The sequence below is a fragment of the Misgurnus anguillicaudatus genome, chromosome 7 (genome assembly GCF_027580225.2).
Source record: "Misgurnus anguillicaudatus chromosome 7, ASM2758022v2, whole genome shotgun sequence".
Classification (NCBI taxonomy): Eukaryota; Metazoa; Chordata; class Actinopteri; order Cypriniformes; family Cobitidae; genus Misgurnus; species Misgurnus anguillicaudatus.
This window is the reverse complement of record NC_073343.2, coordinates 12,623,679-12,650,048: the sequence shown is the minus strand read 5'-3', so window position 1 is coordinate 12,650,048 and position 26,370 is coordinate 12,623,679. Positions and strand designations below refer to the sequence as shown.

At 39.3% G+C, this 26,370-nt stretch overlaps 3 long non-coding RNA genes across 4 annotated transcripts; 2 read left to right on the top strand and 1 right to left on the bottom strand.

The window, feature by feature from the left end:
- The first annotated feature begins 14,452 nt into the window (after nucleotides 1-14,452).
- LOC129418278 (uncharacterized) lies at nucleotides 14,453-16,594 on the top strand. The gene is made up of 4 exons (XR_012370482.1): nucleotides 14,453-14,886; nucleotides 14,983-15,140; nucleotides 15,425-15,474; nucleotides 15,588-16,594. It is a non-coding gene; the product is annotated as an uncharacterized lncRNA (long non-coding RNA).
- A 3,759-nt stretch (nucleotides 16,595-20,353) lies between these two features.
- LOC129418276 (uncharacterized) lies at nucleotides 20,354-21,502 on the top strand. Its single transcript, XR_008636067.2, has 3 exons — nucleotides 20,354-20,482; nucleotides 20,915-21,051; nucleotides 21,374-21,502. It is a non-coding gene; the product is annotated as an uncharacterized lncRNA (long non-coding RNA).
- LOC129418275 (uncharacterized) lies at nucleotides 21,147-23,300 on the bottom strand. 2 transcript variants are annotated; one of them, XR_008636066.2, is made up of 4 exons: nucleotides 22,703-23,300; nucleotides 22,089-22,171; nucleotides 21,670-21,991; nucleotides 21,147-21,559 (listed from the first exon to the last, which is right to left on the bottom strand). It is a non-coding gene; the product is annotated as an uncharacterized lncRNA (long non-coding RNA). The 2 variants fall into 2 exon arrangements; XR_012370481.1 differs by having other exon boundaries at nucleotides 21,147-21,991; nucleotides 22,703-23,292.
- Nucleotides 23,301-26,370: the final 3,070 nt, after the last annotated feature.

The window sequence follows — 26,370 nt, the reverse complement described above, 5'->3', positions numbered from 1 at the left end:
GCACCAAAAACTCTAAAATTAGATACCTGCAGAACACAGTGTAAACAACTAGTTATATACATAGTTGTCAGGATCCTGCCAAAAGTCTTGTTTTATGTCTGTATCTAGTTCATTGTGGCAGGGTTCTGACAGCCTCATGTTCTTTGTGAAGGCTCATGACCTTGCATGTCGGGTCATGTGCCTTCGGTGTCTTGTCTCTAGTCCCCGCTCCCTCGTTTTCCCTGTTAATTATTCATCATTAGTTTATTCCCCTCGCCTGTTTACACTTGTTTTCTTGTTTTGTTTCTCTTATTTAATACCCTTGTGTTCATAGTCCTGTGCATGTTCGTTTTGTGCTGTTTTGTCCATTCTGTAACTACCAAGTCTAGTCTAGTTTATATGTCAAAGTTTATAGTCAAGTTTAGTTTCCAGTCTTTTATTGTGAAGTGCATGTTTCATGTGTTTGCCTCCATGTATGCTTTTGTTTTCTTGTTTATTTTCATGAAGTCTTTTGTTAACCCCTTTGTGGTCTGATCTTGGGTTCATCTGTTATCCTTGACAATAGTATTTGGCATATTTTATCAAATGTCAAAATCTGTAAATACATCCATTAAGCTTTCTCACAATCATTAGCCTACTTGTTATCAGTCCTAACTATAGTGATGTTCATATCAAACCGGCATGAAGAAAAATTTGTTCGCCTATTAGCTTACATTTTCGTCTTCAAAATTTTATCTTGGGAGGAGGATGTTACATTCATGCTGTGATTTGGCAAGGTGTTAACGATCAGTCTGATTGCTGTAAACATATAAATGCTGCAGTGACCCTGTTCATAATGAGCATAATGGCACTGCTGTAGTCGCATACCAACTTACAAAAGAGGCTCATCATTAATAACAGATCAGCATTTATTGCTTTGCATTAACTATTTATAGGTGTAAAAATAGGCATGATATGTGATTAATAAAGGACACATTGGCTGCATCGGAAACCGCATACTTTCATTCTATATAGTAGACAAAAAGCAGTTGGCGAACAAGTAGTATGTCCAAAACCTCAGTATACATAAAAGGGTAGGCGAGAATTACCGGGATGTTGGACTATTTCTTGTGAGATTCAGAGGTACATGTACTTAAAGCGTCATGAATCACTAACCAACATTTTTTTAGATGTGAACAGAGTTAAGCCCTTTTCACACAGATATTCCGGAAAACACACGGAAAATGCATCCTGGATTTTGCCGGGATCGTTAGATTTTTTTGTTCATTTACACTACCATGACTTGCCGGCATCTACAAGGTCCCGGAAAGACACATGACCTGTTTAAAGTCTTGCCTTATCTTCTATGCAGCGTCTGAAGTTTGCATATTATTTATTATTTCTCCAGAAACCACGTACATTTTTGGTTATGATAAGACTAAAAAGGAGCGTGTGACGTGCAGTTCTATGCTGTGTTCATTTACACTACCATGACTTGCCGGCATCTACAAGGTCCCAGAAAGACACGTGACCTGTTTAAAGTCCTGCCTTATCTTCTATGCAGCATCTGAAGTTTGCATATTATTTATTATTTCTCCAGAAACCACGTGCATTTTTGTTTATGATAAGACTAAAAAGGAGCATGTGACGTGCAATTCTCCGCTTCAGAGTGGATATTTAACGAGCTCCCTGATCTCTGCTTTAATACAGTTTTCAGACATTTCTCATCGTGATTGTTAATATGCATTTAAAACCCTCGTTTTAAATGCATATTAACAATCAGCAGCCTTCTTGGGCTTAACTTCTATACGTTACATTAGTAATACGTTCGCTTATAATGTTGATTTAAAGCCTCATCAAATTTAGCTGCTTGTACTATCGTGTATTATGTTGTGCTTTCTGTCGATTTTCTGTGCTTTTCACTGCATCTATTATGTAAAGCTGCTTTGAAACAATTACCAAATTGTGAAAAGCGCTATATAAATAAAATTGAATTGAATTGAAAGTTTTGAGGAGCTGAACGATATTGTTGGGATGACGCGCAGGCATTTTTGTTTATTATAAGCATTTTTGTTTATTATTTTTGTTTATTTGTTTATTATTTGTTTATCAAATGAGCATGTGACACAATATTCTTTTATGCTGCTGAATGATCTCCACCTCATATCGGTTATGGTAAGTGACGAGCTAACTTACATGATATCTGCATCAGTTCAGTTTGCTGACATGTCTCGTTGTGAATGTTGTAAATCCCTCATTTTAAAGAGTTGAACTAACTTCATGTTGCCATGACATGCGTGTCCTCACTACGACACGCCCATTATGGCATTGTTTCGGCTTCTTGTTCTCACAGGGTTTTCCGTGTATCTTACTAGGTCCTCTTTCCAACAACAATCTCAGAAGATTTACGGGACGTGTTTGTGTTCACACAGATGCTTGTCTGGCAATTTTCTGGGTATTTTCTGGGACCAAAGGTCTGTGTGAATGGGGTATTAGTTGTGTTACACATCGTAGAAGACAATGTTAGCACCTGTTAATTTTAACATTAGGAGAAAACTAGTAAATTTTAAGCTTTTTTATATTTTTTCTTCCTGGTTTAAACTCCATATCTTGTCAACGTCATGGGCTGTGACGTGGCAAATCACTATAGTACATCAATGAGTGTCGGTGTCTGCTTATTATTTATGAGATAATGTGTTCTTATCCAATGCGAAGACGTTTTGCTTTTGTGTGTGGGCGCGCATGCATGTGCTCTATGCAGCCAGGTCAGCCAGTCTGGGGCTCAGGACAATCACACTGGGATACGGTTCTATATAACGTTAGTAAAGTAAAATGTGAGTGTGCCATGACGCACACTCTGTTAAATACGTTGGATTATTTTCTCCGCAATGCTGTCTGGGTTAAACTCATCAGCTATGAATTTGCACAGGAAAGCTACAGGGTAGTGATGTCCAGTTCATGAACGAATCGTTCTTTAGGGACTACAGGCGGAAAATAGCACTTGTGCTACAACCTGGCACAAGGCATCTCTCCTTGTTCTTATACAAGGTTAATGTTAATTTTGTGCATTGTCCCTGCTTAAATAAAATGAAACTGAATCGTTTAAAAAGTTTGTGTCTCGAGACAGCAATGATCCACAAGTTACTCACTTTCAGATGTGCTCGACAGTCATTCCGATTCTAATGAAGAGAGAGTAATCCGTATCTTAACTCGTAGAAGCTCTCCCCAACAGTATCACTGACTGAACCGAGACATGGTGAATTTTGTTGATACTGAGCATGCGCAACAAACATACTGAAAAGCACAATACAGCGACTCTCGAGTCAGGAACAGGTTGCTGCATTTATGGAGTCACCAGTTCCCTGATTTGAGAACAGTTTCTATCGGACGCGTCCAAAAGAACTAATCAAAGAACTGTGGATACTGAGCTAGCGTGAGCCAAACAGTACGGACATCAGTGAGTTGCTGTGCTAATACTATAGCCTACATGAACTAATATGATTGACAGACATAAAGTAAGTTTATTTAATTTTACCATAAAACTTACGCGAAATATGCATGGAACAGCTAATTATATTAAACACCGTTTTGACTAAAATGTATTTGTTAGTTGTGCGTGTGCAGATTATATTTTAAGTTGTTATGAGCTTGATCATGATTTCTGTTAAAAGTTTTTGAATGTGCTTTAGTTGGAATTTTTGTTTTTTTTAATGTATTTTACCCTCCTGGATGATAGAATTAAGGTCTTTACACACCGGGACGTTTTTCGTGCGCGTTTATCGTCGACGTTTAACGTCACGTTTTTCTGCTTTCACACCCAAACGATTTTTACCGGCGCTGAGCCGAGTGAGGTGCAATTTCACTCCCTGGACACTAGATGGCGCCTAATACAAAACAGATATATGCCGGTACACAGGGCGGCGCTGCGAGACGTTATGCGTCTGTTCCGACACTCACTTGTCACACAGAAGAAGAGAGCCACTCGCGTGTAGTCAATAACCATTCATATACGATTTTTGGTTAACGGGCAAACAAACAAACATGGCTCTTGAATATATAATCTTTGTACAAACAATATCTCCGTGAACTTGAATACATTTTTAAATGAAATCTATTTGATTCGATTCTTTTATCATCAGTTAATATATCAGCATCTCCAGATAAAATTAACTATTTTTGATAGAACACGTTATATCAAAATTAAAACTCTTTCACAAAATATAAGGTAATGGGTGATCCGATGTGTGTACTTTTAACAAATCTTTTACAAGCGTTTTCTCTGTTAACAATTTTCTCAAATTTCTTGCCAAATGTATTGTATTTTGTGATTTGGCTAAAGATTTAAGTTCTCTTTTTAACCAATATACTCGTTTTATAGAGGTTGGGTGGGTAGAACAAGGAACCACCATTTTTGTTGTGCCCAAAAATTTTAATACTCCTGCAAATTGGTAAGTGTTGCCTATAAATATAATGATGCAGTAATTAGGTATGTAGTTATTACAATAAAAGGTCAACAATACTAATGTACAAGCATCGTGCCAAAATGTCACGTTATTTACAATTAGTTTTTTTAATTAAACATTTATTTTTGTGAATGAACTGCAGTTTGCAATAACAATCAGAGACATGACAGTTTAAATTAAATAAAACAGGATTCAGAAATGTTGGTCCACTCCAGAAAAGTCACAATGACTGTAGTGCAACTGAACGATAGTGCAAATCAACATTTAGAAATTAGACATTTTCAAATGTATTTCTTAAACGAATAAACACTTAAAATACATAAGTAAAATGGTATATAATAAACATTAATTTGTGTGAACAAGAACTGGCAGAGCTGTAGAGCAAATAAGTCACAATGATAGAAGTCTAAGTGAACTGTAGTGTAAATAAACATATCTATGAAATGTACATGTTCAACTGTATTTCTTGAATGTATAAACATTAAAAAAATAACTAAATATAATGGTATATAATAAACATCTATAGGTGTGACCCAAAACTGGCAGAGCGCTCCTTCTGTGCTCTTCTTTCTCTCTTCTGTGCTTCGCTTTCAATTTTTTCCCTTTAGCATCTTTTGATAAGAGGTACATCTCCAGAGGTTCGTCTCGGACTGTTTTCTTTTGTTTAGATTGGACCTTGTCACGGCTGGTGCTGGATGATCCTGAAGAGTGCTTGCTGGGGCCTCCTCACTTTTGCTCACATCATTTTAGCAGAAATATTGCTGTGAACACTGTAAAGATAAATTTAGTTTTCATCAGAAACAATCTTTCACACTGAGGGCCATGCCACGACATCCATGAGGTCAATATTTGATTACAAATGTAATTTAGATTCATGGTATTTTATCTGGCTGAACAAATGCAGCAGATGTTACCTATACACAGAACACAAATTAACCACCTAAAACCCCACCTTTGGTTTGGCTTGCATTTTAGATTTCTCCAAGCTATTTGGGGTTAGGAAAAAGCAATGAATATAATAACCAAATATTTTTCTTTGAACATGAAGCAGTGTAATTGTCCACGTTTGTGTACAACAGGTTCCAGTTACACACAATGAAATACTATGGTGCAAACAACAAAACATGTGATATCACGGTGTACAGGGAACATGCCATGGTATGAAGTGTTCAATGTCAGTGCATTACATATCGTAATGTAATGCACCAATAATCATTTTTTTTATTACTTGCACAGTTATAATGTAGATTTGCACTACTGGTCTGTTCAATACACTACTGGACTGTCTATTTCATACTCCCTGTTCATTTGCACTGCAGGACTACTTGAATTGCATCGTTTGCACCCCTGTGTACTGAATATTAGAATAACTATTCACAATAACTTAAGCCATTGCACTCTTAACTGACTACAATACAAATTAATTAATGCACTACTTAAATATTAATTTCACTACTGTTCTGTTTAGTTTATTATGTACATATCCATTTGTACATTTCTGTATATTATGTTCATAGTACCACCCATACATAGTAAGTGTTTACATCGTATTACATAATCCTGCACCTATGCAATTATTATTGATATCCTGCACTTTTTATACTGCTTTTGCACTTCTGGTTAGACCTTAACTGCATTTCGTTGCCTTGTGCTTGTGTAATGACAATAAAGTTTAATCTAATCATATGGCCCACACAGCTATGTATTGTAATGTTCTAATGTATATATGTTACCTTCGAAATTCAGTTGATGATGTGAGGAACTCCGACACCTTCATAAACCTCCACAGCCTCGATGCATCTTCTTTGGGTGTTTACCTGTTCCACGTGCTCCGCAAGACCATTTTGTGCTTGAGCGCCACCAAGTCGTGTTTTATTGGAACTTCAGCAGCGCCAGGCACGTGAACAAAAGCGCCAATCTCATTGGTCGGCCAACTTTTAACGCGGCGCGTCAAACCAAAAAAACGCGTCCGAGGCGTTTTTCTGAAAATGACGCTTTTGCGCGTCGCGCTTTTCGCGTGGGTGTGCGCACTCACATTGGCGCTCGTTCTTGAGTCACGAGACGTTAAACGTCGACGATAAACGCGCCCGAAAAACGTCCCGGTGTGTAAAGACCTTTAGATGCGAATGACGTCATTACGTAAAGTACGTTAAAGAACGTCTCGGTTACGTATGTAACCCTCGTTCCCTGAAGGAAGGGAATGGAGACGTCACGTCGTGACCGACGAATTGGGAACCGCTTCGCGAGTGACCTATCTACTTCGAGAAACTATGAAAACGCCAATGAATTTGGCATGCAGGTATTTGCATAATGCCGGCGCCGCCATCCCCTAAGAAGGTTAAATGGATGGCATAAAAATATATGAAACAACCGACAGGTAGCTCAAAAAAGTCTCTGAACAGTACATGGTATGCAGAGAGATGCATAGCAGGCTCTGCTAAGGAAAAACGTGGAGGATTAGAACCCCATGGACTATACACACAAATGAACCCCACGTACGGGGCAAATGTGGACGCCTAGCCTACACAGGATTACAGAGGATCCATCAGTGATAGGTTGACAGAGGATGCTCCGCAACATCGGCTATCAAGGCGGTGGAGGAGAGGCAAAAACTGTTTTTTTGACGTTTTTGCATCGACGGCCTTCCATAATGATGCAAATGTGCAGCACCAAAATAAAGGCTCCAAGCCGACACGCAAGCCGACCCTCTGTGTTCTTAACTAGTTAACAGAAAGAACCAGAGTGGATACCGGCTCGACACAAACACTATAGAATCTTGTGAACGTATTAGGTGTCGCCCAGCCTGCAGCTCTACAAATATCCGTTAGCGAGGAACCGCGAGCCTATGCCCAAGATGATGCCACACTGCATGTAGAATGAGCACGTAAATTAAATGGACAAGGCACGTCTTGCTTTTGATATGCAAGGGCTATACTATCCACAATCCAATGGGACATTCTCTGCTTGGTGACAGCTTTTCCTTTCTGCTGACCACCGTAACAAACAAAGAGCTGATCTGAGGTCCTAAAGCTTTGCGTCCTGTCTATATACACACGTAGTGCACGAACAGGGCACAACAAAGCCATGGCTGGGTCTGCCTCCTCCAAAGGCAGCGCTTGCAGGTTTACCACCTGATCTCTGAAAGGAGTGGTGGGAAATTTGGGCACGAAGCCGGGCCGGGGTCTCAGTGTTACGCTGGATGCAGCTGGCCCGAACTGAAGGCACGAATCATCGATCGAAAATGCATGAATATCCCCTATCCTCTTAACAGAAGCCAAAGCAAGGAGAGTTAACATCTTCATAGTAAGAAATTTAACAATCACACTATGCAGAGGCTCAACTGGGGCTTCCTGGAGTGATTTCAGCACCAAGGACAGGTCCCAAGGAGGAATAGAGGGAGGACGCGAAGGATTCAGCCTTCGAGCGCCTCTGAAAAATTTAATGACCAGGTCATGCTGACCCACTGTCCTACCGTTTACGGGTGAATGGTGAGCTGATATCGCAGCGATATCGACCTTAATAGTAGATGGTGACAGCCTATTCTCCAAAAAACGCTGGAGATACAAAAGTACAACACTAATCGGCCATTCTCGGGGGTTCTCACGTTGGGAAGAACACCAGTTGACAAACAGGTTCCATTTAAGCACGTAAGCCTGTCTCGTAGATGGCGCTCGCGCAGCAGCAATAGTGTTAGATACCTCTTGCGGTAAATCACTCACATCTTCCGTGCCATAATGTGCCCTCTTGTTGAGAAAGAAGGTCCTTCCTCAGGGGAATCTTCCAAGAAGGGGCTGTCGCGAGGAGAGAGAGTTCTGGAAACCAACTCCTGATTGTCCAATACGGTGCCACCAACAGCACGCTCTCCTCGTCCTCCCGGATTTTGCATAGGGTTTGCGCAATGAGGCTCATTGGAGGGAACGCGTATTTGCGCACGTTTCGCTGCCAGCTGTGTGCCAATGCATCCACGCCGAGCGAGTCGTCGGCTAGTGAATAGAACAGGCGACAATGGGTCGTCTCTGGGGAAGCAAACAGATCTATCTGCGCTTTGCCGAAACATCTCCAAATCTGCTGAACCGCTATGGGGTGGAGCCGCCATTCGCCGGGACGTGCAGCCCGAGAGAGCGCATCCGCCTCTACATTGAGCGTGCCCGGAATGTAAATGGCACGAAGAGACCTCAAATTCTTCTGACTCCAAGTGAGGAGGTGACGGGCAAGATGCGACAGGTGACGTGAGCGTAAACCGCCTTGACGATTGATGTACGCCACGGTCGCAGTGTTGTCTGTGCAAACTAATACGTCTTTGCCCCGTAACTCGTTGCTGAAACGGACGAGCGCAAGATATACAGCCCACATTTCTCGGCAATTTATGTGCCAATGCAGCTGGGGTGCCGTCCAGACCCCCGAAGCCGCAAGCCCATCATACGTGGCCCCCCACCCCGTGTCCAAATCATCTGTGCATACTATCGCATGCCTGGAGACCTGTCTCAGAGGCACACCGGCTCGGAGAAACGCACGGTCTGACCACGGAGTGAAAGTGCGACGACACGCAGGTGTAATGATAACACGGTGAATGCTGCGCAACCACGCTCTCCTCGGGACTTGATCGTGAAGCCAATGCTGAAGCGGTCGCATATGAAGCAGCCGGTGTCACAGCCGAAGCTGCTGCCATATGCCCCAGGAGCTTCTGAAATTGTTTCAGCGGGACCGCGCTCTTGCTCTTGAATGTATTCAGGCAAGTCAGAATCGACTGTCCATGCGCTTCTGTTAGACGAGCTGTCAAATCGATTGAGTCCAGTTCCATCCCGAGAAAAGAGATTCTCTGCACGGGGCAAAGCTTGCTCTTTTCCCAGTTGACTCGAAGACCCAAAAGGGCGAGGTGTTTTAAAGTTAAATCTCTGTGATCGCACAGCGTCTGACGTGTTTGAGCTATTATTAGCCAATCGTCTAGATTAGGGTTTAATCCCGAGAAACGGGATTCCCGGGAAATCTTATCAAGACTATTTCCCGATTCCCGGGAAAAGTTATGACGGGAAACGGGAAATTTATATATATATATTTTTTATACAAACGTGCGCTAGATTAGATTTGCAGCTGGCTTTTTCAATGACCACTAAGCCAGCCTCAGAGGAAATGAAAGACGGTGACTTCATGAGCATTCTAAACAAAGAGTTTTCCCTCTTCGAAGCCACCAAAAGGAGACCAACCCACCTGCAACAGCTGTTTAATGCTCTTAGCACTATTCAGGCTATATCTGTGGAGGCGGAGAGAGCGTTCTCTATTTGCGGCCAATTTGTTACAAAAATACGAAACCGCCTGAGTCCATCGACGCTCTCTGCTTTTTAAAAGCACATTTCCAAAAAAAAATAAATAAATGAAGGGCAAGGTGAGAAATAAAAATGGTTTGAAATGCAATGCTGATAATGTGAGTGACACTTTCGCTTGTAGTTGCCCTATTGCGGCAGTTTTACTGTTTATGCGTTTGTTTTAGTTTTTAAATTATTATTTTAATTCTGTTTTACCGTAGGCATGGCTCTGTCTTTAATCTTTCCGTGCACATTTACACATTTCTGAGGGTCGTTTGCTTTTATTCAGTTAAAATTGGTTTATGTTTAAAAGAAAAATATACCTGCCCTAATAAATAAATTGTTGCTTAACTTGTAAGTGACAGTTTTGTGCGAAATTGCCCTATTGCGGCAGTGTTACTGTTTGTGTTTATGCTTTTGTTTTAGTTTTTTTAAATTATTATTTAAATTCAGTTTTAGTCTACATAGGCCTGGCCCTGTCTTTAATATTGCCGTGCACAGTTGCACATTCCTGTGGGTCGTTTGCTTTTATTTAGTTTAAATTTATGTTTAAAAGAAAAATATATGAAGAGTTTCGTTGCAAAACGAGATAACCACCGTTTTTTTAATTGTTCAGAAATCACGTTTTTTGGTTGTGCATTCCAATTTATTTCAATTCAACTGCAGTTGGTTTGTTTTGATTTAAACCTTCATAACTTAACAAATACGGCTAAGTAGCACCATAAAACAAAATAATAACATGATAACATAATATTAAACATGTTTTGACAAAAATGTTAAAAATGGATTTATCTCGTTTTGCAACGAAACTCTTCATATCTGCCCTAATAAAGAAATAGTTGCTTAACTTGTGAGTGACAGTTTTGCGCGAAATTGCCATATTGCAACAGTGTTACTGTTTGTGTTTATGCTTTTGTTTTAGTTTTTAAATTATCATTTCAATTCAGTTTTAGTCTACATGGCCCTGTCTTTAATTATTGCCGTGCACGGTTGCATTTTTCTGTGGGTCGTTTGCTTTTATTCAGTTAAAATTGTTTTATGTTTAAAAGAAAAATATACCTGCCGTAATAAAGAAATTGTTGCTTAACTTGTAAGTGACAGTTTTGCGCGAAATTGCCCTATTGCGGCAGTGTTACTGTTTGTGTTAATGCTTTTGTTGTAGTTTTTTAAATTATTATTTAAATTCAGTTTTAGTCTACATAGGCATGGCCCTTTCTTTAATTATTGCCGTGCACAGTTGCATTTTTCTGTGGGTCGTTTGCTTTATTTAGGGTAGTCAAAACTTGTAGCCTATATTTATTTAAAAGAGAAATATACCTGCCCTAATAAAGAAATTGTTGCTTAACTTCGAGTGATTATTCCTCAGTTATTCTAAATTATAGTTTTATAATTTTAAAGATTTTCAGAAGTCACAGACAATCCACCTGGCATTTCGCTACGGCAGGCTGTCACGCACGCAGCTCACTTGATCCGCAGCAGAATTGATCATTGCAAAAAACGTTGTTGATATGGACATAAACTGTGTTTCTTGCCCTAATAATGATACAAATAATATAAAACATGTTGGGAACGCATATTTGAATGATATTGATACATTACTTGTGCAAAAAACAGCTATTTCCCGGGATTCCCGGGAAATGGGTCGTCTTTTCCCGGGATTTGATTTGATCTAATTTTCGGGAAAATATTAAACCCTAGTCTAGATACGCGAGAATGCACACACCTTTCTCTCTCAGGGGTTTTAAAGCCCCCTCCACTACTTTGGTGAATACACGGGGCGACAGAGAGAGCCCGAATGGGAGGACTTTGTACTGGTATGCTCGCCCCTCGAACGCAAAGTGGAGAAACGGCCTGTGCCGGGGGAGAATCGATATGTGGAAGTACGTGTCCTTCAGGTCGATGGATGCTAACCAATCGTTTGGACGAATGCATGGAAATATGCGCTTGGGCGTCAGCATTTTGAACGGCATTCTGTGAAGTTCACGATTCAGCGAACGCAGGTCCAGGATTGGTCGCAAGCCGCCGCTTTTCTTGGGTACAATAAAGTAAGGGCTGTAAAACCCCGACCTCATCTCGGCTGGAGGGACCGGCTCGATCGCGTCCTTCGCCAATAGGAGGAGCAGGCTGAGTCACCGACGTGGACGGGGCAGGCGCAGGACGCTTCCAACGCGGCATGATCTGAGCAATGGCCTCAGTCTGCTTCTTGGCCGCGGAGAATTGCTGGGCAAACTCCTCGACCGTCTCGCCGAACAGGCCGGTCTGGGGAACCGGAGCATTCAGGAGCCGGGTCTTATCAGCATCCTTCATGTCCGCCAGACACAGCCAGAGATGGCGTTCCTGGTCTACCAGGGTAGACTACCAGGGTAGACATCGCACGCCTGACGGCAGTTCGGAGAACTGCGCCAAGTCGTGACTTCCCGGGTGCAGATCCCTCAGAGCCTTAGCCTGGTGAACCTGCAGCAATGCCATGGCATGCAGGGCAGAGGCTGCCTCCCCACAGGCTTTGTAAGCAGCACCGGTCAGCGCCGAAGGAGGAAGCGACACCGGCCGGACACAACTGCATCGCGACCGGCCGCTCCACTGACGGGATACCAGTATACCCCCTGGCATCTCCACCCTCGAGAGAGGTAAGGGGTGAAGGCTGAAACGGCCGGTTCCGGGCAGAAAACGGGGTTTTCCACGACCGCGTCAGCTCTTCATGCACCTCGGGGAAGAAGGGCACCGGGGGCGAGGACTGAGAAGCCCTGGCACCCCCGAAGTACCAATCCGCTGGCAACGGATCAGGGCGCTGGGAGCTGCTGGACGAACCAGCAGACCGACCCAGCACCGTTATACGGAGATCATCCTTCGCAAGTCTGGTGGCTGCGCCCTTAGCAGCACCAGACTTGGAAGGCGGGGGTCGTTGCCGGAGTAAGGGCTATCCCAATTGGCCCTTACCCTCACATGAACGTGCAAAACTAAGGGGTAGGGGTAAGGGTAGGGATGGGAATCGAGAATCGAGAAGTGAATCGATTCCTTTGAACCGTTAGCATGCCTGCTTAACGATTCCGCTTATCGGTTCCGCTCGTTGCAAATGTGTCATGACGTCACACACACACGCTGTGTTGTTTTGGTTTAGAACACAGCAAACACTGCATTGAGGCAGAACAATCCAAAGTTTGGTTATATTTAGTGGTGGGCAGAGCGAGGCTTCGTGAAACACTGAAACAGTTGAATCAATAACTTATATTTCACGCGAACATACGACTACGGTCGCGTTGCAGGAGGTTGCAGGCGCGTGTTTGATGCACTATTACACAACAACACCAGCGAGTCAAGCACCAGCAGAGCTAACGGGACGCCATCTGTTATTAATGCCGAAGGTTATGTGTTAATGTTAATGTGAGCACCATTTCATTATGTAAACTTTTACTATACGGATAATCTCCGTTGTCATTGTCCATCAAATTGATGACAGCCAGAGTTTGGCTGGCTCTCACACTGGCTCAGAGGGTGCAGAAAGTATCTCTCTTGCACCTCTAGCTACCCCTTTTACAGAGGCAGGGAGGAATAAAATGACTGAGGCGAGGATAAACAAATTTCACCGAGCAGTAGAGGTGGACACTACTTAAGTATTTCTACTTAAAAGTACATTTTCAAGTATTTGTATTTTATCAGTGTTTTTAATTTTTTTGAAAACATACATTCCAAAGCATATTATCATAATTTTAACTCCACTACATTTCACAATTTCAAGTTTTTGGTTTATATTTAATATTTAAGTACATTAAACATCTAGTAATGTTTTTTACTTTTACTTAAAGGCGGAGTCCACGATGTTTGTAAGCCAATGTTGATATTTGAAATCACCTAAACAAACACGCCCCTACCCCAATAGAATCTGGACCTTCTGTTGATAGACCCGCCCCACACATACGCAACCCGGCATTTGATTTGATTTGATTGGCTATAAGTGTGTTTTGGTAGTCGGCCCGTCTCCTTCTCCAAACCGTTTTTCAAACATCGTGGACTCCGCCTTTAAGTAAAAAGTACTTTTGTACTTTTACTCAAGAAAAGTAAAAGTACACCATTTTTATGTAATTATGTATTAAATCAATTTTAATATGCAATATAAAAGAAATACACAGTATGATTCTAAGCTTTAGAATGTAGTTTACATTTTTTAGTAAAGTAAAGTAAAAAAATTCCCAAGACAACACTCTGATGAAGCACAGATGCTTGGAAAATGAAACTAAAATACTCAAGTAGTGTCCACCCCTACCGAGCAGTGACTAAGTTTGTGGTAAAGGGTTTGCATCCGTTTGCCACAGTAGATGCCTCTGCATTTTAGTAGGTTAATTTGCTGTATTTTGTCCAGCATCGTGTATTTTCAAAAGAAAATAACAAATGCATGCATGACCAAAAGTTGCATGTTTTATGTCAGTCTAGTTCTGTTTTACTGGTTGAGAAACACTGCCCTAGGCTATAGGTCCCTGGACTTTAAGAAGTAGCTCACCTAAGTTTGTTCTGAGGTTGCTATTAATAATTTGTGTATACTCTGTTCTGAACAGATATTAAAGCGAGTTAATACAAACATACAAATATGTGCTTATTCCCTCACCCAATGAGACTCGATAAGGAATCGGATTGATAAGCAACATCGATAATGGAATCGGAATCGTTAAATTCTTATCAATTCCCATCCCTAGGTAAGGGGAAGGGGTAAAGACAGAGAAATGGGATTGGTACGGTGGCCCTGTGGTGCAATTTTATTTACAAGATTTAAAACAAATTTACAAGTTTTTTTAACAAATTTACAAGTTTTTTAACAAATTTACAAGTTTTTTTTAACAAATTTACAAGTTTTTTTTTTTAACAAATTTACAAGTTTTTAAATAAATGTACAAGTTTTTCAACAAATTTACAATGAGCGAACAAAATTACATGTTGTAAAACAAATTTACGTTTATTACGGAAAGGGTAGGTACAATACGCTGACGTCACGCATCCGGGACTCCGGTCACGTGGGAAGAAACCCGGAAGTATCGCCGTGAATCACATGAGAGTTGCAAATGCGATGTTGTGTATTAGGCTGTACATCATATTAACGTAAAGAGAGTGATAATATATATCCTTTCATCTATTACCGAGTGACTCAAAGGGATATTGGACCTTATTTTCAGGTAAGTGAAATAGCTTTAGTTAGCTAACGCTAGCTTTCCAAGTTGCACACGTTTCGGATGGCAGTTATCAAAATAATTCACTGACTTTCTCATTAGATTACAAACAACACGAGAGGGTGCTCCAAACTTTTTAATCAGGACTGCATTGTTTGTTCGCTCCCGGGGTTACATAGACTGAAACGGGGAAGCGTGACGAGTTTGTTTACATGGTGCTGTAAACTTCAACCCAGGAGGACACTTCAGAGGAATCAAGGGTGCGTTAACTTGTTCGATGATATAATCTGAATAATCTTTAAAAGATTAAGATTTTATGTAATGAGACGATTTGTTAAAATTACCAAAATTTATACTATGAATTATATTTTCATTTAATCCTCTCTAAATGTGATAGTACTGTAATGTTTTATCATATTACAAATACTCGAATGTTGCCTAAGCAAACTGACATTTATGTCAGATAGATAGATAGATAGATAGCCAAGACTGAAATCATGATTATGTTAATTTCGCGTGTGTCTGTGATGTTGAAACACTAAAGGAAGAAGAGGAGGACCACCATTTGTTTCCTGATCAGAACACAAGAGAAGAGTGAGAAAAAAATTAAGCAATTCATTGATGAAAATTAAAACATGTAAATAAATCTTATGACCTCCTTGATCTTTTTTTTTACATGCAATTTTCTCCTCTTTCTCAATACACAGATCTAACAGTGGTTTGGGGGCATTGCAAGACCATGATTACCTGGAAACATCTCCTATTATGGAAGAGCACAACATCATGCTCGCAACATTTGTGTCCTGGATCAGTTTTTCTTGTTTCTCTGCTGTATGAGGCAGGGGCTTCTTTCCGCAGATTTAGCTGTAAGGTTTAAAGGTCCCGTTTTTCCTGATCCCATTTTTTAAACTTTAGTTAGTGTGTAATGTTGCTGTTAGAGCATAAATAATACCTGTAAATTATAAAGCTCAAAATTCAATGCCAAGCGATATATTTTCTTTAATAGAATTTCCCTTTTAAAGCATACAGCAAACGGACGGTTTGGACTACAGCCCTCTACTTCCCGATTGAATGACATCCAAAGAAGAGTTTTTTTTACTAACTCTCACCCACAGGAATACGTCAGTCGCAAGCAAAGCTCAAATGGCTCTGCTAAGCTAAGTTGCTGTTAAATCACAACACACTAAACACAATCAAAACTCGATATATATTTCTGAAGGAGGGACTTCATAGAACAAGGAAGAAATCAGCCCGATTTTAGAACAGTGAAAACAGTGCTATAGAGATAAGTAATTGTGTGAAAAATACTGTGTTTTTTTACACACAAAACATGAACACACGCTATATTGCACACCATAAACACAATCATAGTTTAAAAACACAGGAAAAACAGGACTTTTAATCTGTCCAAGGCAACAGTCAGTCGAATATGCATAACATGGGCTAATGTCCAAACATCTTTTCACTTCACAAGAGGTGTAAAGTTTGGACTCTCATTCTCACGGCACCCATTCACTGCAGAGGATCCAATTGTAAGCAATGTAATGCTGAATTTCTCCAAATCTGTTCCAATGAAAAAGCAAATGCATCTATATATTGGGTGAAAAATTCCTTTAATCCCAAAAACAGACTTTTTTCATTTAAATGTTTTTACTTTGCTTTACTATTACAATTTGTACAGTAGATAGAAAATATACATTGGAACAAATTTATAAACAGTGGTGTGAAAAAGTGTTAGCCCCATCCAGATTTCTCATGTTATTGGATATTTGTCACACTTTTATGTTTCAGATCATCAAACAAATTTAAATATTAGTCAAAGAAAATAACACAACACATCATGCAGTTTAAATGAAGGCTTTTATTATTAAGGGAAAAAAAAATTAAACTACATGGCCCTGTGTAAAAAAGTGTATTAGTACCCATTGGCTTTTAATGTAAATATGATTGGTTCTAAAAATGTACATATATTTTTTTTTTCATACTTCATTTATAAATAAAACTATATTTTGAACAATGAGTGAAATGCAGTTTCTTTAATGTAAAATAGTTGTTCTAATAATGTACAGTTATTTACTTAACACGTCTCTAATGTGTGCGTAACATGTTTGTTAGAAGTGTGTGTGTGTGTGTTGTTCCTGGCTTTATAAGCTGTTGGGCAGCCATTAGTTAAAAAAAATAAGTCCAACTTAATTTTTACTGACTTCCATTTGTCTCCATCAAAGTAAATGCGTTCCAGGTGGATTCGGAAGTCAGTTCTGGTTTTGACAAAAAAAATCACACCATGTTGATTCCTCTGAAGTGTCCTCCTGTAGTTGGAGTTTACAGCACCATGTAAACAAACTCGTCACGCTTCCCCGTTTCAGTCTATGTAACCCCGGAAGCGAACAAACAATGCAGTCCTGATTAAAAAGTTTGGAGCACCCTCTCGTGTTGTCTGTAATCTAATGAGAAAGTCAGTGAATTATTTTGATAACTGCCATCCGAAACGTGTGCAACTTGGAAAGCTAGCGTTAGCTAACTAAAGCTATTTCACTTACCTGAAAATAAGGTCCAATATCCCTTTGAGTCACTCGGTAATAGATGAAAGGATATATATTATCACTCTCTTTACGTTAATATGATGTACAGCCTAATACACAACATCGCATTTGCAACTCTCATGTGATTCACGGCGATACTTCCGGGTTTCTTCCCACGTGACCGGAGTCTCGGATGCGTGACGTCAGCGTATTGTACCTACCCTTTCCGTAATAAACGTAAATTTGTTTTACAACATGTAATTTTGTTCGCTCATTGTAAATTTGTTTAAACACTTTTGTAAATTTGTTAAAAAAAACTTGTACATTTGTTTACTTATTGTAAATATGTTAAAAAAAAACTTGTAATTTTGTTTGCTCATTGTAAATTTGTTTAAAAAACTTGTACATTTATTTACTCATTGTAAATTTGTTTAAACACTTGTAAATTTGTTAAACTTGTAAATGTGTTCACTCATTGTAAATTTGTTGAAAAACTTGTACATTTATTAAATTTTTTTTAAATTTGTTAAAAAAAACTTGTAAATTTGTTAAAAAACTTGTAAATTTGTTTTAAATCTTGTAAATAAAATTGCACCTCAGGGCCACCGTAGATTGGGCCTAAGACTCGGCTTAAAAACCCATCTCTTCCGTCATTACCTCACTTCCTCATAACGGACTTACTTATTTCTCTATTTACCTTTCTCTATATCTCTTTTTCTATTTACCTTTCTCTTTATCTCTACATTTCTTTAGGAAAAAAAATTGTGTTGGACTTGATGAGACTATTTTCAGTGCACTTATGTATTGCTGTTCTTGTGTTGCTATAATTGCTTTTATTGTTTACCTCACTTGTAAGTCGCTTTGGACAAAAGCGTCTGCTAAATGACAAACTGTAAATGTAAATGTTACCTGATGCAACAACCGGTTGAAGCTATACATAACAACGAGCTATCATTGGCTGACATGTATTGTTTTACAGAAACATGCTCTTGACAGTGTTTCACACCGGGGTTTCGCGTGTTCGAGTTGACGTGGAATTGTTGGGTTTTTTTCTCACGAAGCAGAGGAACAACTTTCTAAAAACATTAGTGTACGTGTGAAATAAGCCAACAATCCCTTATTTTACCTCACTTTCCCAGAGTTGCCTTTTCTCTGCTTGGGTATTAACGCCGGCTGGCAACCATCGTATGTGCATTACTGCCACCTCCTGCTTCGGAATATGGAACAAAGCTTTGCATCCTATTTAGCAGCTGTCTCTGCTAAAAAACAGCATCAAACCAGCATGGAAATTATGCTGGTCTATGCTGGTTTGATGCTGCTTTAGCTGGTGGTCACCAGCATACCAGCACCAAAACAATTCAATTCAATTTTATTTATATAGCGCATTTCACGATTTGGTAATTGTATCAAAGCAGCTTTACATAATAATCAACAGATAGCACAACATAATACACAATAGCACAAGCAGCTAAATTTGCTGCGGCTATAAATCAACATTATAAAGGAACCCAGATAGCAAAATCTGCCTGGCCCACCACTGGGCCACATATTTGCTTGAGTTCTGGCCCAGTTCTGGCTGGGTCCCCGGCCCAAAACTGGTCCACACACTAAAAATTGGATCAAACTATTAAATCTGGGCCAATTGTGGCCCACACCCAGTAAAATAGATCTTACATACTGACTTGGCCCAGATTTGGCCAGCACACTGTAAAGTGACCTAAATTGTTTATTTGGCCCAGGTCTGGCTAGCACACTGTAAAGTGACTTAAATTGCTTATTTGGCCCAGGTCTGGCTAGCACACTGTAAAGTGACTTAAATTGCTTATTTGGCCCAGGTCTGGCCCAGACCCTTTGTTTTATGAGGCCGACAACATCTGCATGGTCCCTGGGCCAGATGTGGCCCAGAAACTGGTAAATATGGTATATTTTTTATTTTTCAAGAAAAATACACCCATTTAAGAAGATTAAGAGCTTTTTATTAAAAAAATACACACATCACATTCATGTGAATTAACAGTTAACAAATACATAAATATGAACATGTTAACATGTACCAACAATTAACCAAATACATTGTAATTTTGAACATATTAATTCTTAACAAATTCAGTACACTTTACAAAAATCCAACAAATACAAACAGATATATATCTCTTACACAACACATTTTACAAGCACATAGCCCACTTTATAAACAATTTTAAAGGGATAGTTCACCCTTAAAATGGTAATTTTCTCATAAATCACTTACCCCTGTGTCGTTCTAAACCATGTGGGATTTGATTTTGTTTTACTAATCGTGCTGTTTATAATTTTAATTCATGTGTATTATTACAAAAATGATTTCTGTGTTGAGAAGTTGATGAGAGCTGTCTGTGTGTGGAAAGTTATCAAGGAGGGGGTGGCTGATGTGTGTGTGGGGGAGCTGGGGGGCTGTGGTTTCGGTGGGGGGTAGAAAACCAGCAGATGTTGATAGGAAGAGGCCCTGAGGGAAAACACACAGATAACATGTTTGGTAACACTTTATTATAATGTTCATTAATTAACATTAGTTAAAGAGCACCAATTATGCTAATAAATTGGCACGTTAGCACGTTATTGCAATATCCCATAGTACATACATGTTATTAAAACTTGAACTAATGCACTGTGAGTCTTATAAATTGCTTACATACCTCACCGATTTCCCACTGTCTGAAAAACGCTCGGTTTAGTTCCTGTCTCTGCCTCCCAAAATGTCTAGTGTAATCGGATTGGTCAGATGACTACTCAACTGTTATTGGTCAGCTGGGTTCGTCGTGTGTTTGAAAGGTTACGCCCCTGACTACGCGTGGGTTGACACACGGTTCTGACTGAGAGTCACAGCCTCAGAGGCAACGTAAACAAGCGTTATATTTCTCTATAAACGATGGTGTCTGTACTGCCTTACCACTTCGAGCTCGATCCAGAGAGTTCAGTAGGCCGTTACGATATAAATGATCTCCGTCAATGAATGCGATTGGATTTAACTTTTTTAGGTGTCCTTAGCTCTGCCAGAATGCTAAACGAAGACGAAAATGTGTTGCAAAGACATCCAAAAGGTAATTATAACGTACTACATAACTATATGGAAACACCAAATGTAGCACATAGAAAGTATTTGTTGAAATGATTATAAAACGATTTCACTTGGTAATTTCTACATTATTTTACTATAGTAAAATGTATTATAAGACTGCTTACATACTATATTACTGTGCAAACTATATGGAAACACCAAATGTAGCACATAGAAAGTATTTGTTGAAATGATTATTAAACGATTTCACTTGGTAATTTCTACATTATTTTACTATAGTAAACTGTTTTATAAGACTTCTTACATACTATTTTATTGTGCAAACTATATGGAAACACCAAATGTAGCACAAAAAAAGTATTCATTGCAATGAATGTTAGTTCTACATTATTTTACTATGGTAAACTTTATTATGAAAGAGCTTACTTATAAGTGCTATGTTTTTACTTATTAGGTTTTAAGGAGAATGCAACAGGTTCCAGGGCCTCTTACCTGCGTGATTCATCATCCAGGTTTTGCACAAATTGTCTAAATCCCTACACACAGAACATTTATTGTACCGACTATAAGCCTTTGAGGTTCAGGACTAGAGTAAGTTTTATTACATTTTTAAACCAATAACACTAAAGTATTATTATAGTAACAAAGTACCCAAAAAAACAAAAGATGTAACTTTAAAGAAAATATAGTAGTCAGTCAAAAGTTTTTTTATTTATTACAAATATATATTTAAATGTTAAACAATATACAAATAAACATACTTTAGTAACCATATTGTGCTCTTCTCTCAAAAATTGTTCAATTCACTTCTTACAGCTATCTATTCAGATAAATGGCATATCAAAGCTTTGTCAGCTGGTGCTATTTAAGACGACACTTTAGGGTTATCATCCTGTCGTATGTTGTTCTCCAGATATGCTTGGAGCTTCCTGATCGGAATGTTGGCTTCCGACGACCCCTGCACTGAAGATGGCATGCAATCACATCCTCCTTTGAAGGTCTCTCAAACTGTGATGCCAGGTCCATTGGAATCGGGGTTTCCTTCAGCTTATCTTCAAATACCTCATCAAACACAAGCCTGATCACATCATCCACATAACTGTACAAATATTGCAGTCAAAAAATCTTTTGTTTTGATCATTTATTTCCCTGCTTCATACATTAAGTTTTTAATTATGAATGTATTTGAAATAAAACATTACTGCTTACAGTATGTCACTTGTGTGTTTTGGGAACATAGCCTTGTACTTTACCTCTCCTGCTTTTGTTACGGCTTGGTGACATTGTAATGGACGGCTGTAAGGTATAACCTGTAAAAATATAAATAAGCAATACATTTATTTTAAAAGTAAACACTACCGTACTTTATTTTAACACAGTTACTAAAATACTTAAATACATGCACAGCATTCCAATAAATGGGAAAGTCAAATTTTTTGCTGCAAATTTGAAATCTCAGGCTACGGACGGCAAAGGCATCAACTGATGATGGTGATTGAAACATTGTGAAACGATGCTACTGCCTGGGTTCCTATGATTATGCAGAGAAAAAAACTTTGTCATCATCAGTTATACATTTAAGACTGGTAGTGGTTTCACTAGCTAAATACATCATATGTGTTACACACCTTTGCTCCTCATATGCCTTGTACTGTGTGTAATGATGTTGCATGTTTGCATACAGTGTAGAAGGATGTGTCCAGCTGCGAATCTAGGATATACACAAATAAAACAAACATGTATTCAGTCAAAAAGACAATAGAGTACAACGATTATAAATCGTTAGACTGTTCATTAAAACGTTAATGTATTACATGGCCCAATATTAGCAACACACATTACGTGTTTACTTCGTTTCAAAATCTAAGAAAGCTTCAAGTAAAAACAACAGTAAAATACATATAACGTTAAGCAAATCATCTGTACTTTGAGTTTCTTGAGTTTTATCATGAGAACAAACTTTACCGGTAACAGTTTAGCTGGAACAGCTTAGCAAGTTTGTAAACATGTCTAAATAAACATCGATAAAAACGATAGTCTGCATAATTCAACATACACGTGTGTAAATATGGTACGAAATATGTTTATGAAATACATCATTACAACACAAAACAATTAGCTTGCAAGCTTAGCTCTAAGTTACATATAGATCTATATCTGAGCTCTACAAGCACATAATGTTAAGCTCCGGTTACCGGTAACGTAACTTACAGTAAAGGCAAATAATAAAATGAATACTTACAGCCTGTGATCCAGAAGTGCACGGTAATCCAACTTTCAAGAGGAAACGTCGCGCAAATCCAGCTTCGGTTCATAAGAAGCAGTTATTGTGAAAACTCCGTGAACAACTTCTGACTGGATTTTTCCGGAACCGTATTAAACATGATGTCCTCTGTGTAAGTCCATAAAGTGCTATTTTGCCCTTGCATCTAAAGAGACAGCGTCTACTCGAGAGATTTAATCGCTTAAATGATGAAACAAGAGTTTGCAAACAGGGTCAAAGCAGGGACTCCCAACCTCCGCCATTTTAGCTCTCTTCTGACTCAGCGCTCTCCACCCCCGTCTTTGAGGGCGTACCCAAGCGAAGCAGAGAGGGCTGAACTATGATAATGTTGGTCTTCTCTACGTCACTAATCCCAGGAAGTAAACTGTTGCCTACAATCCGAGTGTTTTTTGTAGTCCTCGAACGTTAGAGACGATAACTCGCGTCATCGTTTTCTTTGAGGTATGTACTTTTTGAATATCGTTAGCATGTACTAATACACACTTACACACAAAAGGATGTTTAAAAACGTGTATCTCATAATGGGTGCTCTTTAACTACATTAGTTGACATGAACTAATGATGAACTGCACTTGTGCAGCATTTATTAATCTTTATTAATGTTTCAACAATTACTAATACTTTATTAAAATTTGGTTAACGTTAGTTAATGCACCGTGAACTAACATGAACAAACAATGAACAGCTTTATTTCTATTAACTAACATTAACAGAGATGAATGAATGCTGTAACAAGTGTATTGCTCATGGTTTGTTCATGTTAGTTAATACATTAACTAATGTTAAATCATGAACATTATAATAAAGTGTTACCACATGTTTGCATTTACTAACAACCATTTACTTTGAGATTATTACATTTGGAAGTGTTTAGATTAATGAGTTTAATTGTTTTTATGAATAATAATGTGTTGAAGGGGAAATAATTGTGTTTATGCCTTTATACTTATCACTAGAATAGAAGTGTGTTTAACAACAAGATATGACCAAATAAGAATAGAGTGTGCTAGAGCACCAGATGTTCTGCATATGTGTGTGTGGTATGCAACCCCCACAGGCTACAGTGGTATGTGGTGATGGAGTCAGATAAGGAGGCCAGCCTGTTCAGGGGGAGGAGGAATCTGAAGAGAGAACGACGATATATACTCATGTTATTTCTTGAGCTGGCTGTTCGTCGTATCCTGCTGTTAGGACTTGAGACGACCCAGCATGCTGTAAACTTTTTCATTTCTGATCAATAAATATTCAATTTAGATATTTGTGTCTTTCTCAAATTATGAACATGCTTTGGACGCCTTAAAGTCCAACAATTGGTGACCACGACGTTTTTGGAGGGAAAGACGGTTAAGACAGTTCTGAATTATTAAAGATCGAGTAAGGGAGGACTCCTTTCAACACAAGAGCGCGCTCATCTAAATAAGGTAAGCAGAAACTGTTTTATCAAATTCTGCTATTGGAAATACCAAATTAATTCAAATTAATTGTGTTGATGGGGAGATCCAAACTGAAGTTTAATAATTGAATGAAAAAGATCAGATTGAAAAACTTAAAAGAATAAGAGATATAAGTTTGGGTTAGAGGCCCTCGGGTTAAAGTCCCGTAAATGTAAAATTGGGTTAGAGGCCCTTAATGTACTAGACATTATAAAGTAATATGTTTGGGTTAGAGGCCCTCGGGTTAGAGTCCCGTAAATTTATTATTTTGGGTTAAAGTCCCTCGGGTTAGAGTCCCGTAAATTTATTTTTGGGTTAAAGTCCGTCGGGTTAGAGTCCCGTAAATTTATTATTTTGGGTTAAAGTCCCGTAAAGATAAAATTGGGTTGGAGTCCCTTAATGTATTAGACATTATAAAGAACCAAGTGGGTTAAAGTCCCTCGGATGAAAGTTCCGTAAATTCTGATTTTAATATTTCTTTACTGGTTTGAATTTCTGTGAATAAGCCTGTGTTTTGTTGAATAATTTCTTTACCTTACTGATTTGAGGTTCTGTGAATAAGTGTATTGGGAATTTTCCTGTGTTGTGTTGTATTGCTGTAAATTTGGTGTTGTGTGTAAAAATTAAAATGGCTGAATTTCAGAAAGAATGTGATGAATATGGTTGTCCACCAGTATATGTGCAATGGCAGAAGTTAATTAAACTAATGATGGCTCAGATAGACCCAAAAGATGTAAAGAAAAGACAAAAAGAGGTTGAATTGGGCTGGAAAATATTGAGAGATGAGAATTGTTGGGAACCAGAAGAAAAGAAAAGGGTTCCTTTAGCGCCGATTGTTTTTGCTATGGAACACAGAATTGTGCACAAAATCAAGACGGTTAAGGAGGAAGGTACAAAGTGGTTTGGAGAGGGACCAAGTGTAAAAGAGTTAGAAAAGGAGTTGGGAATGTGGATGAGAATTGCGTTGGTTGCAGCTACAGTGGAGACAATTAGAGAAAGAAAAAGGGGAAGTTGACAGTTGTGCTGTGAGCAAGCAAAAGGAAGTAGAACAAGGAAGCACTGAGCCATTACCCCCACCCATGGCTCCTCCTCAAGTGAAGTCACTATACCCCTCACTGCACACACCTCCTCCTTATGAGGAAAAGTATGTTTCGATCTCAAAGCAGCAGCAGGTGTTAACAGTGAACAGCGGTGAACTAGATGTTGAATTTGATGAAATACAGGCCCTGAAAAGAAAAATGAAAAGATTAGAACAAACAATTATGACACAGGGAGAGATAATCACAACCCTATTAAGATTACAGAGAAATGTAAATGAGAACAACATGGGAAAGAGATCTCGTGTATCACACAGACAGGGCCATAAACAAATCAAACAAAAAGAGCTTGCAGAGGTAGATAAGATTAAGAATGAGCTTTTGAAACTGCAGCTAGAACAGGTCAAACAGGCCAACACAAAAAAGAAACAAATGCCCCAGCAGGCCCAACCAACACCAGTAGCTATGACAACTAGTGTCCCGGATAACGCCCAATATCCCAATCAGCCCATAGATCCATATAAAGGCCCACCCTATACAGGAAACCCGTGGGAGGGATATAACCAACAGAGAAGGAGAGGGCCAAGAAGGAGTAGTAGACCAAAACGGGGAGGTTTTGGAGGCTTTGGTAGGAATACATGTTATGTGTGTGGACAGGAAGGACACTGGGGACGAAATTGTCCTAACATTTGGCCACAGCCTCAAAGTTCTGGTGCTAGCCCACTTAACGGATCACCTGCGGGGAGATGGGGTCCCCGAGGAGGTGGGGCCGGGCGTGGAGCCGGTGGCTATGGCAGGGGGTCACCGATACAGCACAACCTACCACAACCAAATTTAATGGCGCCTATGCACCCAACATGGGGCCAAGGGAGTGGTGCGGAGGAATGACGAGGCACACAGGAAACCACCATGAGAGGAATGGCTGAGCCTCTCATGGAAATAGTGGTGAATGACACACCACTTAAAGCTCTAGTGGACACTGGAGCTACATATTCCACCGTAACTAAAGGCACTATACAGCACAAAGATCTGAGTAATAAAACGGTGGGTGTGATGGGTTTCTCTGGTGAAATTGAAAAGTGGCCATTAACCAAACATTTACCAACTAAGGTTGCAAACCAATCTATTTCGCACACATTTCTGTATTCCTCCAACG